The sequence below is a fragment of the Somniosus microcephalus genome, chromosome 13, assembly GCF_052327205.1.
Source record: "Somniosus microcephalus isolate GS21.2 chromosome 13, FLI_Smic_1.0, whole genome shotgun sequence".
NCBI classification, from domain to species: domain Eukaryota; kingdom Metazoa; phylum Chordata; class Chondrichthyes; order Squaliformes; family Somniosidae; genus Somniosus; species Somniosus microcephalus.
In genome coordinates, this window is record NC_140999.1 from 179,245,393 (window position 1) to 179,258,449 (window position 13,057).

Here is a 13,057-nt window from a genome sequence, read left to right on the forward strand (position 1 = left end):
CTGTTTGCTGATTGGAGCACCGGCCCACGTGATCCCAGCTATGCTTCTGCACACGGTGCACCCCTGGGATCCGTGGCCCACTACACTGCCCTCTATTCGGCAGCGTCTGCCAGCAAGTTCTCCAAGGAGGGTTCCCATCAGGTAAGTTCGCATTGTGTTCGGATGCCAGCGGCGTAATCCATCGTTACGCCGCCGGCCGCAAAATCCAGGCCAATATATTTCATTGAACTGGGTTTATGATTTATCCTCCATCTATTGTCTTCACTGAGATACGCGCTCTTGGAAATGGCAGCTACGATGTTGGGGCATTTATAATCTAACTGGTAAAAGATGTAAATTGTTCAGATGGGGATAATGCAGGAAAGTGGAGATGAGGCAGAAGATCAGCCATGAACTCATTGAATGGCGGAGCAGGCTCGAAGGGCCAAGTGGCCAACTCCTGCTCCTTTTTCTTATGTCCCTTATGTTCTTATGTTTAAAAGGCCTCAGTAGAGGGTATTGGTGACATGTATCAGCAGGTAGAGCCTTCTGGAAGGAAACAAATGATCATAAAATCATACAGCAGAGAAGGAGGCCATACAGCCCATCGTACCTGGGCCAGTGTATGAATTTCTGATTCTAGCTCTGGTCAGTTCTTTGAAGCCTGAGGCCTATGGCCTGAGTCACATGCCAGGATCTGCGGGTGACTATAGTCTTGAAGCATGTGTCAATAAGAAAGAGCTTCATGAACAGTGTTGTTCCATTACAATCAACCTCATCTGAAGCCCGCATCGCCTTGTGGAAAGACCGGCTCGCCAGTCTTGAACAACCCCCAGCGATGGAAATTTTACTTGATGAAAGCCTTCCCCCAGGAGCTAATTGCAACTGGGCAACCTGGAAGTGCCTTAACAGACTTAGGACCGGTGTAGGTTGCTCAAAGGTGTCACTAAGCAAATGGGGATATTCAACCAGCCCGACAACTTGTGAATGTGGAACTGAGGCACAGACTATGCAACATCTCCTGCAATGCCCATCGTTAGAGGAACCCTGCACTGTTGCAGATCTTGCCGAATTCAACAACAAGGCGCAAAAATGTGTCCAGTTCTGGCTGGGCTATGTATAGACTGTCTGTGGACATGATAAGAAGAGGACCTGCTTGCACTGTAACATGATGCTATACATACCCATGTGTAAAGAGGGATGGATAGGACATTTAAGTTACGTATTGCATAATACTTTCAGGGAGCAGCCACGCTGCAGTACACCTGCCTGAAAATGTGCTATGTCCCATGCGGGTGAAGAGTAGGCGTTCAGCCTTTGAGCAATCTGACATTGTGTGAAAAGATACTTTCCCCTGATTTTGCTCTTATCAAGAAAAAAATGATACGTGACCATGCAATGCACCGACAAGGATAAACGTGAATAAGAAATATGACAGGCAAAATTGTGACTGATGAGGTTAGCACATAGGAAGCCATGTGTTAATGGATCTGAATAAGATGTAATGCCTTTACTGTGAATTAGTCAATAATTAATGAGGTAAGCACATTTTTAATATCTTAAACGATGTGTGCAAAAGTGGAAGCAGGTGATCTAGGCCTGAGAATGATCATGTTAGCCTAAATGCAGCATTGTGAGTCACTGAATAGTTAACAACTCGGTGCACGGCCTATTCTGCAAGGCAAGGGAATAACTTGCTTCCCTTGTGTTTTAAATAAACTGATTTTGCTTCTATTAAAATGATGTATTGCCCTCCATCTGAACTTGCTCGGATGGGGGTTCTGGTTATCAGAATCAAAGTGTGTGACAGAGACAGGCTTTGTAGGTACCAGACAGGCAATCAATTATGGTTGCTTTTAACAGATAATTTTTTAAATGTTGTAAGATGTAAATACTTTGAAATCTTTACTGAAACAAAATAACTGTCGGCTAATACTTCAGCTGAGTACATCTGTAACTGATTGGGAAGAAATCTAAGTAGATTGCCCGCAATTAAAGAGTGGTGTGATTGGGCAAGAAAGCCCGATAGCCAGATCTCACTGTTGCTAACCCATCAGGGGACAGGGGCACGGCATTATTCAACTGAGCCTCTAATTAATGGTGTAAAAGAAGCATAAACTCACTGGTATTGCTATTAAGAACATAAGAAATAGGAGCAGGAGTAGGCCATTCGGCCCTTCGAGCCTGCTCCGCCATTCAATGAGATCATGGCTGATCTTCTGCCTCAACTCCATTCACCGGCCCTATCGCCATATCCCTTGATGCCCTTACTAGTCAGAAATCTATCGACTTCTGTTTTGAATATACCCAATGACTGAGCCTCCGCAGCCCTCTGGGGTAGAGAATTCCAAAGATTCACCACCCTCTGTGTGAAGAAATTTCTTCTCATCTCAGTCCTGAATGGCCCACCCTTTATCCTGAGGCTGTGCCCCTGGTTCTAGACTCCCCAGCCAAGGGAAACATTCTCCCAGCATCCACCCTATCAAGCCCTGTAATAATTTTGTATGTTTCAATAAGATTCCCCTCTCATTCTTCTGAATTCAAGAGAATACATGTTTAAAGCGTGAGGATAGATTTTTGTCTTTATACCCCTTGGCGGAGTTCATTGTCTGCCCGTTATGGAACCTGTCTGATTTTCCTTCCATTGATTTCAGTGGAGAGAAAGGCAGACAATTTCTATGAAGAGCGGATGATCCGCTCCGCCAAATTACCGCCCAGGGGGTGAAGACGAAATGTAGCTCATTCTCTGCAGAAGCACGATTGTCCAAAGGGGCAGTGGTGTTCTTGTGGCGATGCATTCAGTTGCTAAATGGGACAAGGAAAAAGTTTGAATTGGCTAGTAGAGGGGTGAAGAGGAAGAGGAAACTGTGTGCGGTAGATTTTCGTCTTCACCACCTGGGCATTAGTCTGGTAGAGTAGATTGCCCTAATACAAAAGCAAAATACTGCGGGTGCTGGAAATCTGAAATAAAAACAGAAAATGCTGGAAATACTCAGCAGGTCAGGCAGCATCTGTGGAGAGAGAAACAGAGTTAACGTTTCAGGTCGATGACCAGTTCTGATGAAGGGTCATCGACCTGAAACGTTAACTCTGTTTCTCTCTCTCTTCACAGATGCTGCCTGACCTGCTGAGTATTTCCAGCATTTTCTGTTTTTATTTTATAGTAGAGTAGATTGCTCGCTCTTTACAGAACACTTTGCCCTTGGTTTTCACTCCTTTTTCAAATCAATGGGTCCTATAAAGGGCAGAAGATCTGTTTCACCACAATCTGGGAATCAGGAGGAAAACGCTCCACTGGCTGGAGTCATACCTAGCACAAAGGAAGATGGTTGTGGTGGTTGGAGGTCAATCATCACAGCCCCAGGACATCGCTCCAGGAGTTCCTCAGGGAAGTATCCTCAGCCCAACCATCTTCAGATGTTTCATCAATGACCTTCCCTCCAACATAAGGTCAGAAATAGGGATGTTCGCTGATGACTGCACAGTGTTCAGCGCCATTCACAACTCCACAGATAATAAAGCAGTCCATGCCAGCATGCAACAAGACCTGAACAACGTTCAGGCTTGCGCTGATAAGTGGCAGGTAACATTCACGCCACACAAGTGCCAGGCAATGACTATCTCCAACAAGTGAGAGTATAACCACTGCCCCATGACATTCAACAGCATTACCATTGCCGAATCCTCCACCATCAACATCCTGGGGGTCACCATTGAGCAGAAACTGAACTGGACCAGCCACATAAATACTGTGGCAACAAGAACAGGTCAGAGGCTAGGTATTCTGTGGTGAGTGTCTCACCTCTTGACTCCCCAAAGCCTTTCCACCATCTACAAGGTACAAGTAAGGAGTGTGATGGAACACTCTCCACTTGTCTGGATGAGTGCAGCTCTTACACTCAAGAAGCTCGACACCATACAGGACAAAGCAGCCCGCTTGATTGGCACCTCATCCACCACCGGCGTACTGCGGCTGCAGTGTGTACCATCTACAAGATGCACTGCAGCAACTCACTAAGGCTTCTTCGGCAGCACCTCCCAAACCTGCGAACTCTTCCACCTAGAAGGACAAGGGCAGCAGGCGCATGGGAACACCACCACCTCCAAGTTCCCCTCCAAGTCACACACCATCCTGACTTGGAAATATATCGCCGATCCTTCATCGTCGCTGGGTCAAAATCCTGGAACTCCCTCCGTAACAGCACTGTGGGAGTACCTTCACCACACGGACTGCAGCGGTTCAAGAAGGTGACTCACCACCACCTTCTCAAGGGCACCTAGGGATGGGCAATAAATGCTGGCCTTGCCAGTGATGCCCACATCCCATGAAAGAATTTTTAAAAATCTACCATAGTGATTGCTCCAGCCATCGGCATTCACCCCACTGTAGGCTGGAGAGAGTACTTAGCATAGCGGCACGCTTAGGATGAAACGGGTATCTGGTTTGAGTGCCTGCTCATGGTTGCCCAGCTTCTTCACTTGAGGTAGGATGTCACAGGGGGAGAAGAAAGCATCTACTGGTTTCTAAGATAAGCCCTCCATTCCCCCATGAAGAGTGCCTGCAGCTGTTATTAAGTTCCGTGTTTCTTTCTTCCCATACATTCACTCCTGTATTCATCAGAAACACGTAACATGCCCAAGTGAGCTATGAGGTTCGTCCAGGCACTTGCTGGAAAATTGCTGAAGCTCTGTGTTATGCACATGGATAAACTATTGATGGAAATTTTCCAGAGCAGAACTCAGTTGACGAGATATTTTGGGAAGAAAAGAAGCTGTCTTTAGTAAATTGACTCTCCTGCTTAGTTATTCAAATGAGCAAAAGTCATTACTTCAACATGGATCTTTTAACAGAAGAGACTATTAATATGTATTCTACTATCAGAGCTGTCATGTCAAGAGAGCCTAAAGGATTAGAACATACCGCTGCCCCTCTCTTGTATCAATTTGCTTCTTTCTCTATCTTGAATGTAAATGGATTGTTTCTAATTTTAATTTAAAGATTAGCCCAGAAACCAAGAGAACCGAGTTCGAAATGCAACAACATATTTATAGTGTTTTTGGTGAATGAGAAATAATTTCATTTGTTTTAAAAAGTGCTGGGGGTGATGTGTAACTTTTGAAAATATGAGTGAGAAATCCCTCAAGCTACTTTAACCCTTTGCATCATGTACGAAATAAAACCGTCCATTAAACACAAGCAATTAACAGCGTGAGGAGTATCCAGACATTTCTGATTGAAACAGCAAAAGATATTACTACACGGCAAAGTGGAAATTAATTCCTGTTGATGTTAAAATGCCCTGAACATGATGCCCTGAGGGCTTTTGTTCAGCACAGGCTATTCTACTCCACTTCAGTACAATAGCCTAGCTGTCATGCATCGAGTTATTTTAAAGGTAACAATTTTCCTCATGCATTTCATATTACAGCTTGCTGCAATAGGTGAGCAATAATGGGATAATTTCTTCCAAGTGTATAGCTTTGCAATCTCGATCCCACCATTTTGTAGTTTACTTGTTAATTTTTCCATATATGTACTGAGTGCAAGTGTTGTCATTAGTTCTCTTGAAAGAGCCCCAATCTGTCCAGTTCATTTGACCAGCCAGCTATGAGGGAAAATTTACATGGACCTTGTCATTTAGTGAATTGTCACTCAAGTATGTCACTGGCCATGTCTTGAGTTAAAAATCATTGGGGTCGATTTTCCTGACCTTTGCCCTGATCAGCAAGTACAGGAAAGGTAGAATCTAGAATTCTTGGTACGCTGTGCTCGCCTCATAACCTATACCTGGGTCCAGACAGACGGAAGCAGCACAAACCTGCTGACCGCCCCCCCCCCCCCCACCCCCGGGAGAATCCCTCACGAGCCCCCTGGAGTCCAGCCAGTGGATTATTTTGAAGTGCAGCCCCTGTTGTTATGGAGGAAAATGCGACAGCCAATTTGTGCACAGCAAGACCCCACAAATGGCACATGAAGGAATGAGTGGGTAATCTGTTTTTTTTGATTATGTTGGTGGAGAGAAGAATTTGGCCAAGCTGGAAGGCGAGCTTCCCACTCTGCTTTGGACGGGGCTATGGGATCATTAGCATCAACCTGAACAGTCAGGCGGAGTGTGAATTCAGCGTCTCGTTAGAAAGATGGCACTCGCAACACTGCACCACTCCCTCAATACAGTCTGGAAATGTCAGCTTGGATTATGATAATCAAAAGATGTATAATTTAAAAAAAAATAAAGAACAAAGAGGTAGAATAGAATCAAATTAAAATTAAGCTAATAAAGCGCAGAGAGAGAGAGAGAGAGGAGAGATAAAGCATGGCAGGGCAAACGTTTCCCAAGATCCACTGGCTATGTATGAGGCAACTCAAGATTTACCTCAACGTGTCTATTTTTCTTACTTTTGTGTAAAGTTTTAAATGCTTAATTTAGGGTTAGTATGGCAATAATTCCTTGTGTTTGAGTGGCTTTAGAACTGCATTACTCAGGTTTAGTTTAGTGTCACAGAGCAAGAGCTGAGTACAAACAAATTGTGTCGGCCCAGGAAGGCGGTCGTTTCCCTAAATCTCCGAGCACCCTGGTACTTAAATTCCATAATTAACATTAATTAGACAGCAAACTGCGTAATATTCCCACCAAAAAAAAAGAATTTCTTTTGCCACACCACCCATAGCTGTGTCACTCTTCGTGTCTATGCTAAGTGCATAAATCAAATTAGCACTTCTTTAAAGCACGTGCAAACAGTTTAGCTACCCAAGTACGTGGAGGGAGGGGGAAAAGGAGGAAGGCATTGATCACAACTATCTTCCTCCAGTAGGCTCAAAAAAATAAAAGTTTTAATGTTTCTAGCATTATACAGACAATTTATTTCTGATGATTTTTAAAACATTAAAGATCATTAGTGATGGTGAATTGTCTGTTCACATGATTCGTTTTGATATGGTTTCTTATTGAGTTAATTTTAATTCCCATTTTAATTATTTTTTAATTAATTAACATGCTGTTTAAAATAAGCTTATGATCTGTATCTGCGAGTATAGATGCCATACATACACTTTGATGCTATAGACTTCCCCAGGCCAATATCACCCGAGCAGGTTAACTTGTCATTTGCCGTTTGTGGAATCTTGCTGTGTGATCATTTGCTGCTGCTTTTGTCTACGCAGTGACAGCGCTTCAAAAAAGGTAATTCTTTATAACTGAATGTGTCAAAGTAGTTGCAGATGTCGTTCTGGCTAGAATTTGTGGGGTAATAATTCGTCTTGCGCAGTAGCGCAGAGCAGGCAATCGCAGGTTGGCAGCCCATTTTGCACTCTGACCGATTTTCTTTTCCATTGAAGTCATTGTTTAGTCCAGATTAGTTCATGCCCCCTATGCTGCCACCAACCCCTGCCCACCCCCACCCCCACCCCCCGCCCCATAGAGGTAAATGTCATCACAAATAGGTTTCAGATACCACAAAATGCGAGACAGAGGTTTCTGGGTCCAGGGTAGTTAATCATTCATCTGAGAGTGACAGTAGAGGGAAAGCTCTCTCTTGCTCACTCTCTCACTCTCTCTCTGTCTCTCACGCTGTCTCTCTCTCGCCCCACCCCGCCTCGCCCCACCTCTCTCTGCCTCTTCCCGCCTCTCCCTGCTTCTTCCTGCCTCTCTTCGCTTCTCTCTTTCTCTGTCTTTCTCTTGTCTGAAGTTGCATCTGTGGAAAAAGGCGAGTGAGAGAAGCCTGCGGGAGTTTGACACAGGAAGGGGAAATTCACTTCATAAGGTTTACAGATCAATGGAATAGCAATCCATGTAGAAGTGTTTCATCAAGTGGGTGATAAAAGCAGCTGACATTTCTACCTTGGAGCTAGGACTGATAGTGGCAATTCCCAGGGCAGAGATTGGGTTATACAATGCACTGAAAGGACACACTAAGGTTGTTATAAAAGAAATCTGAAAAGTAGCCTGGAGACAGAGTGCCCCAGTTGTAAACTTCAAACGGGCAAATTTGAAGGTATGAAAGTTCACCCTGAAGGGTACTGAAAGAAGTAACTTACCCGAAGTGAGAATAGCAAGGAACTAAGGAGTTTTCCTTTATGATCTGCAATGTTTAAATCGCTGAAAGTGGCAAATGGAACATATATACTGGAACAAAGGAAAACTTTTAGTATCTGCTCCTGAACAATTCCCTCAGCTTTAGAGTTGTCCAAATCTGTGTGTGGTTTCCATTGTGTTACCGCTGTACATCTGAATGGATCTTCACATTTCAACAGCTATTGCAAACAGAATTGGTCCAGACAAGCAGTCTGGACCTCCAAAGAGGAGGAATTCTTCCTTAAACTTTTGACAGTCTAGCCCTCTTGCTTATGGAGCTGAGGGGACCGTGGCTGGGTGACAGGGGGTTTAAACGGGCAACCTCTCCAAGCACCCCATAGGCGGACAGTCACCAGAATTGTACCCACCTCTCCTATGTAAGTGAAGTGGCCTCCCATTGACCCTGGAAACTTTGCTAGGGTCAACCCTGGAGGGCACCTGCGGGGGCAATCCACTCCAGAGACTTGAGCACAAAAATCTAGGCTGACACTCCAGTGCAATGCTGAGGGAGTGCTGCACTGTCGGAGGTGCCGTCTTCCGGATGAGACGTTAAACCGAGGTCCCATCTGCTCTCTCAGATGGATATAAAAGATCCTATGGCACTATTTTGAAGAAGAGCAGGGGAGTTATCCCTGACATCCTGACCAATATTTATCCCTCAATCAACATCACTAAAAACAGATTATCTGGTCATTATCACATTGCTGTTTGTGGGAGCTTGCTGTGCACAAATTGGCTGCCGCGTTTCCCACAGTGACTACACTTCAAAAGTACTTACTTAGCTGTGAAGCATTTTAGGACATGCAGTGGTCGTGAAAGGCACTATATAAATGCAAGTCTTTCATTCTTTTTCAATCATGATGTAACTGCTTGTGCATTTATGCCGCAACTCATTGAGAAACTATTCCCCAGCATAAGGGCTTAACACTAGGGTACATTTATGTATGGAGGAGAAAGCAAGCCTTCACTTTCCACACTATGACATTGGGAACTCTGGAAGCAATACAATGAAGGGGAGAGCTACAGGATCAGTTTGAATGACTAGCCCTGGAATGATCTTGAGATTTAAGCTCCCAGTTGTGCTTGAATCTGATTTCAATATATGATTTCATTTCATCATTGTTTTGGACACCCCAGAGCAAAACTGACTACAGGTAACAGGATTCATTGAAGATCTAGACCTTCCAAACTCAGTTAATTATTTTGTTGGCTATTGAACTCACCGTTCTAATTTTGGATGATTGGGAATAAGGCATGGGGGCAACAAGGTAGATCCAACAGCGTCCCCTCCCCATGGCTTGGATGTTCTGACCATACCAAGAACGAATTTTCCTTTGGTTAGAGAGGGGACTGTCACATTTGGCTGTCCAGTGATGATGTGAATGATATTGGCACTAAGCCATGTTCTCACACTGTAGTTGTGTAGGAGTGGGGAAGCTACTGACTGGGGCTGTGATTGAGCTCAGGCTAACTCAAAACAAGCCATTACTCATGGGCTAATAATCCCTCCGTTATCATATGGCTGGTCTATTTTTGGCTCCTATCTGGTAAATTCATCCCAGATTACTCATCATTGCCAGCCTGGAATTTTTGATTCAATCGCCCTGGTTTGCTGTAATCCTCAAATTTTTAAATCATTTTAACATAAAACAATCCTGATCTCTTTAGGTTGAGCATTTGGATGATTCAATTTCTGGAATGGGAACAGCGGGAGTGCCATGTGCAAACATGCTTTGGAAGTTAGGGCCGGAATTTGCGTTAGGTTGCACTGTTTCTTTCAGCGCAATTCGCCCGAAATTGGCCAAACCAGCGCAAAAGAGTGAGGAATTTCAGGCGGAAAATGATGTTTAGCACGAATCGAGTTTCCGCGACCTTTTGCGCCAGTTTCAAAAACCATCGCGCTAGAATCCGGCCCCGTCCACAAAACTGGCCATGCCCCCCAGATCAAACTAATCACCATTGTGGGTTTCCGCTAATTGTGCCCGTTTGCGGGCCTTCGAGGAGGCTCTTAAAATTAAACTTTTTTTTAGGCGCAAGGACACTAAGAGGCACATTTTAAAAGCTTTAAATATTATTTTTTATAATTTACTAAGTAATTTACTAGTAAATGGTTCTGTATCATTTTATAAAGTCTTTATCAGTTATTTAAAATTGGGTTACTCATAGGTGATGGACTAGACACTCTGATTAAAATGCTTATTTTTTGTGATAAGCCCATTTCCAGCTGCATGAATCAAGCTGCGCCAGGTTACCACTCTTAAATATATCACGGAATTTTTTTTAATGCAATAAAAAAAAATTGCATTCTAAAACGCAGCCCGATTGCGCTGGCTCGTGGAAGATTTTAAGATTGCCGATATGCAAATGTGTATGAGCAGAAACCTAAGCAAAAACAAAATCACTTCTTAAAACTAGCGCAGTTTTGAGCGCAAGTTGCGCCCAGATCGCCGATTGTGCCCAGAGCAGAACCCTTAATCGCGGACACAATCTGTGCCTCGGTGATCGGTCTTTGCAACTTGCTAAACGTATGGGCTGGAAGTGACTCCAACATGAACGCAAACTGGCTTTAGACAGCATTTGATTGCAAGACTGCTTTCTGTTTATAAACCAAATATCTATACACAGCTTAAAAATAATCCGATAGAAACTTTTAGCTGGAGGAAGAAGAGTGATAAAACCAAAAAACATCACAGAATCTTCAATCAACAGTGCCGCTAATTAAATGGTTTTTGAAATCATAAATTACAACAATTATTAGTTAAGTCATATCTACGGAGATGCATAAAAGACAATGGGCTAGAAATTCAGTAGGCTTTGCGCCCAGTTTTCGCCCAAAGAGGGCTTTTGCGCCACTTGCTGAGCTTTCGCCGATATTCAGCGCTGCAGTAATGGCGGCGTTAGCCAGTAGCGCTGTGCCGCCACCGATGACGTCATCGGTGTGCGCAGTGCCCCGCTACTGCCCCACTACCGGCCCGACCGCCATATTTAGTTGCGGCTGCCTCTTCCGCAGCGGCCGCAAACAGCGATCAGAAAACGGGGCCGTCCTGTAGCCTTAGTGGGGCGCTTTAAGGTGGAGGTGCGGCCGGCCGCTTTTTCGGCGGCCGCCTGCCCGCACCTCCTTCCCCGGCCTCCTCCACCACCCCCCCCCCCCCGCGGCATTGCCGGCTGCTTTCCGCGAACCCGGCACTTCTGAATTATGGTAGTAAGAGAGTTTCAAATCAATTCAAATAGACATAGGCCCTGAATTTCCTTGCTGCCCATAGCACTGTTATAATACCATTATAGTGCCAGAAAATCATGGCATACACCAGCAGGGGGCATAGCCTAGAAATTTCCTGGGTAAAACAAAGAGTAAATTACTGCCGATACTAGAAATCTGAAATAAAAACACTGGAAACTCTGCAGATCAGGCAGCATCTGCGGAGAGAGAAACATAGGATTAACGTTTCAGGTCGATGACTGTCAGATTCTAAAATATCAACCCTACCTTCCCCTCTCCACAGAGGGTGCCTGACCTGCTGAGCGTTTCCAGTGGTTTCTGTTTTTACTTCAAATTTCCCGGGTGAGTTCATTTGCACACGAGCAGGTGTTAGTTCTGGGATAATTCACGTGCATAATGAGTGTAAGCACCAGGAAATTTGAGCGCATAACGGCTTAAATGCACTCTGCATACTCCTGCCTTCAGCATGACCCTGGGAGACTGACAGGTAAGGTTGCAGCGAGTGTTTTCTCTTTCACTTCTGCTCCAGCATCCCTAACCTACATCGTTTTTCTATTTTTTTAAAAATTCGTTCCTGGGATGTGGGCGTCGCTGGCAAGGCATTTATTGCCCATCCCTAATTGCCCTTGAGAAGGTGGTGCTGAGCTGCCTTCTTGAACCGCTGTAGTCTGCGTGGTGAAGGTACTCCCACAGTGCTGTTAGGGAGGGTGTTGGCAGCATCATGGCAAAGTCGGTGTCCACAGGGCAAGCAGGTAGAAGAGGTGAAGAAAGAGAATGGCAAAGTTCTGGGAGGAGGGCCTTGATGTCCCCTTGCAAGAGATGGAGCAGAGGAGACACAGCTTCCTGGGACTACTGTCTTACAAGCCTGGCAGAGTAGTAAGCCTGGAGGGAGGTGATACTGGTACTGTCGACCAAATCCCTCACTCCTAGGACAATAGAGTAGTGCAGAAAGATTTTTAATGATCTAACTAGATCTGGCAAGATAAGGCCCTCACAGTGGTTTCTCTTTCTTTCTTGCCCACCCTGGGTGCCACCACACTCTTCACCCTGTCAAAGCAGCATATGATAATCTTTCAGGAAAGGAAGCATTCATTTGGTGTGGACTTTGTCAGGCAGGCGCTGCTTAATGGCAAAGTCCTGTTGGGCCAAACTGGTTTGCTGAGGTATCTGGTAGGGTGGGTAGAAGAAGGCAAAGCTGAGATGATGCAGTCAATCAGTCGATGATGACGCCTTGTAGAGTCTGCCTTCTGTTCCCCCTTGTGAGGACGAGTGAGAACATGTGGCCTGGTTTGCACCACAGATAAAGAGAACATCCTGGCACTGGCACCCCTTCCTATTCACATACATCAGTGGCTACTCAGTTGGCACCTTTAGTGCCCCATGTGTGCCATCATGGCACCCTGCACTCTGCACCCTGAGAGCCCCGTGGCATTCATAGTCATAGACGTTGAGGGCTGTTGCCACTTTATTTGCCATGGGCAGAGTTGTTGCGGCAGTGGAGTGAGTCTGCAGATCTTCATGATGAAGTTGGCAGAGTTGCTCAATGGCATCCTTGGAGATGCACAGCTCCTCGGAGAAGTCCTCCTAGCGGCCAGTCCACACGTTGGTGAGGGTTGTATCGCGTGGGCTTCTGTCCTCTGCCAGGCTGCCTAATTCTCCTGGTTTGGACATGCTGCTGCTGCAACTCCTGCTCCATTATGATGCAATGGACTGGCATGCCCATGGGGAAAGCCATCCATTGTCCAAAGTCAATTGGAGTGTGGGTTTGGGGGTGGGAGACGTCAGG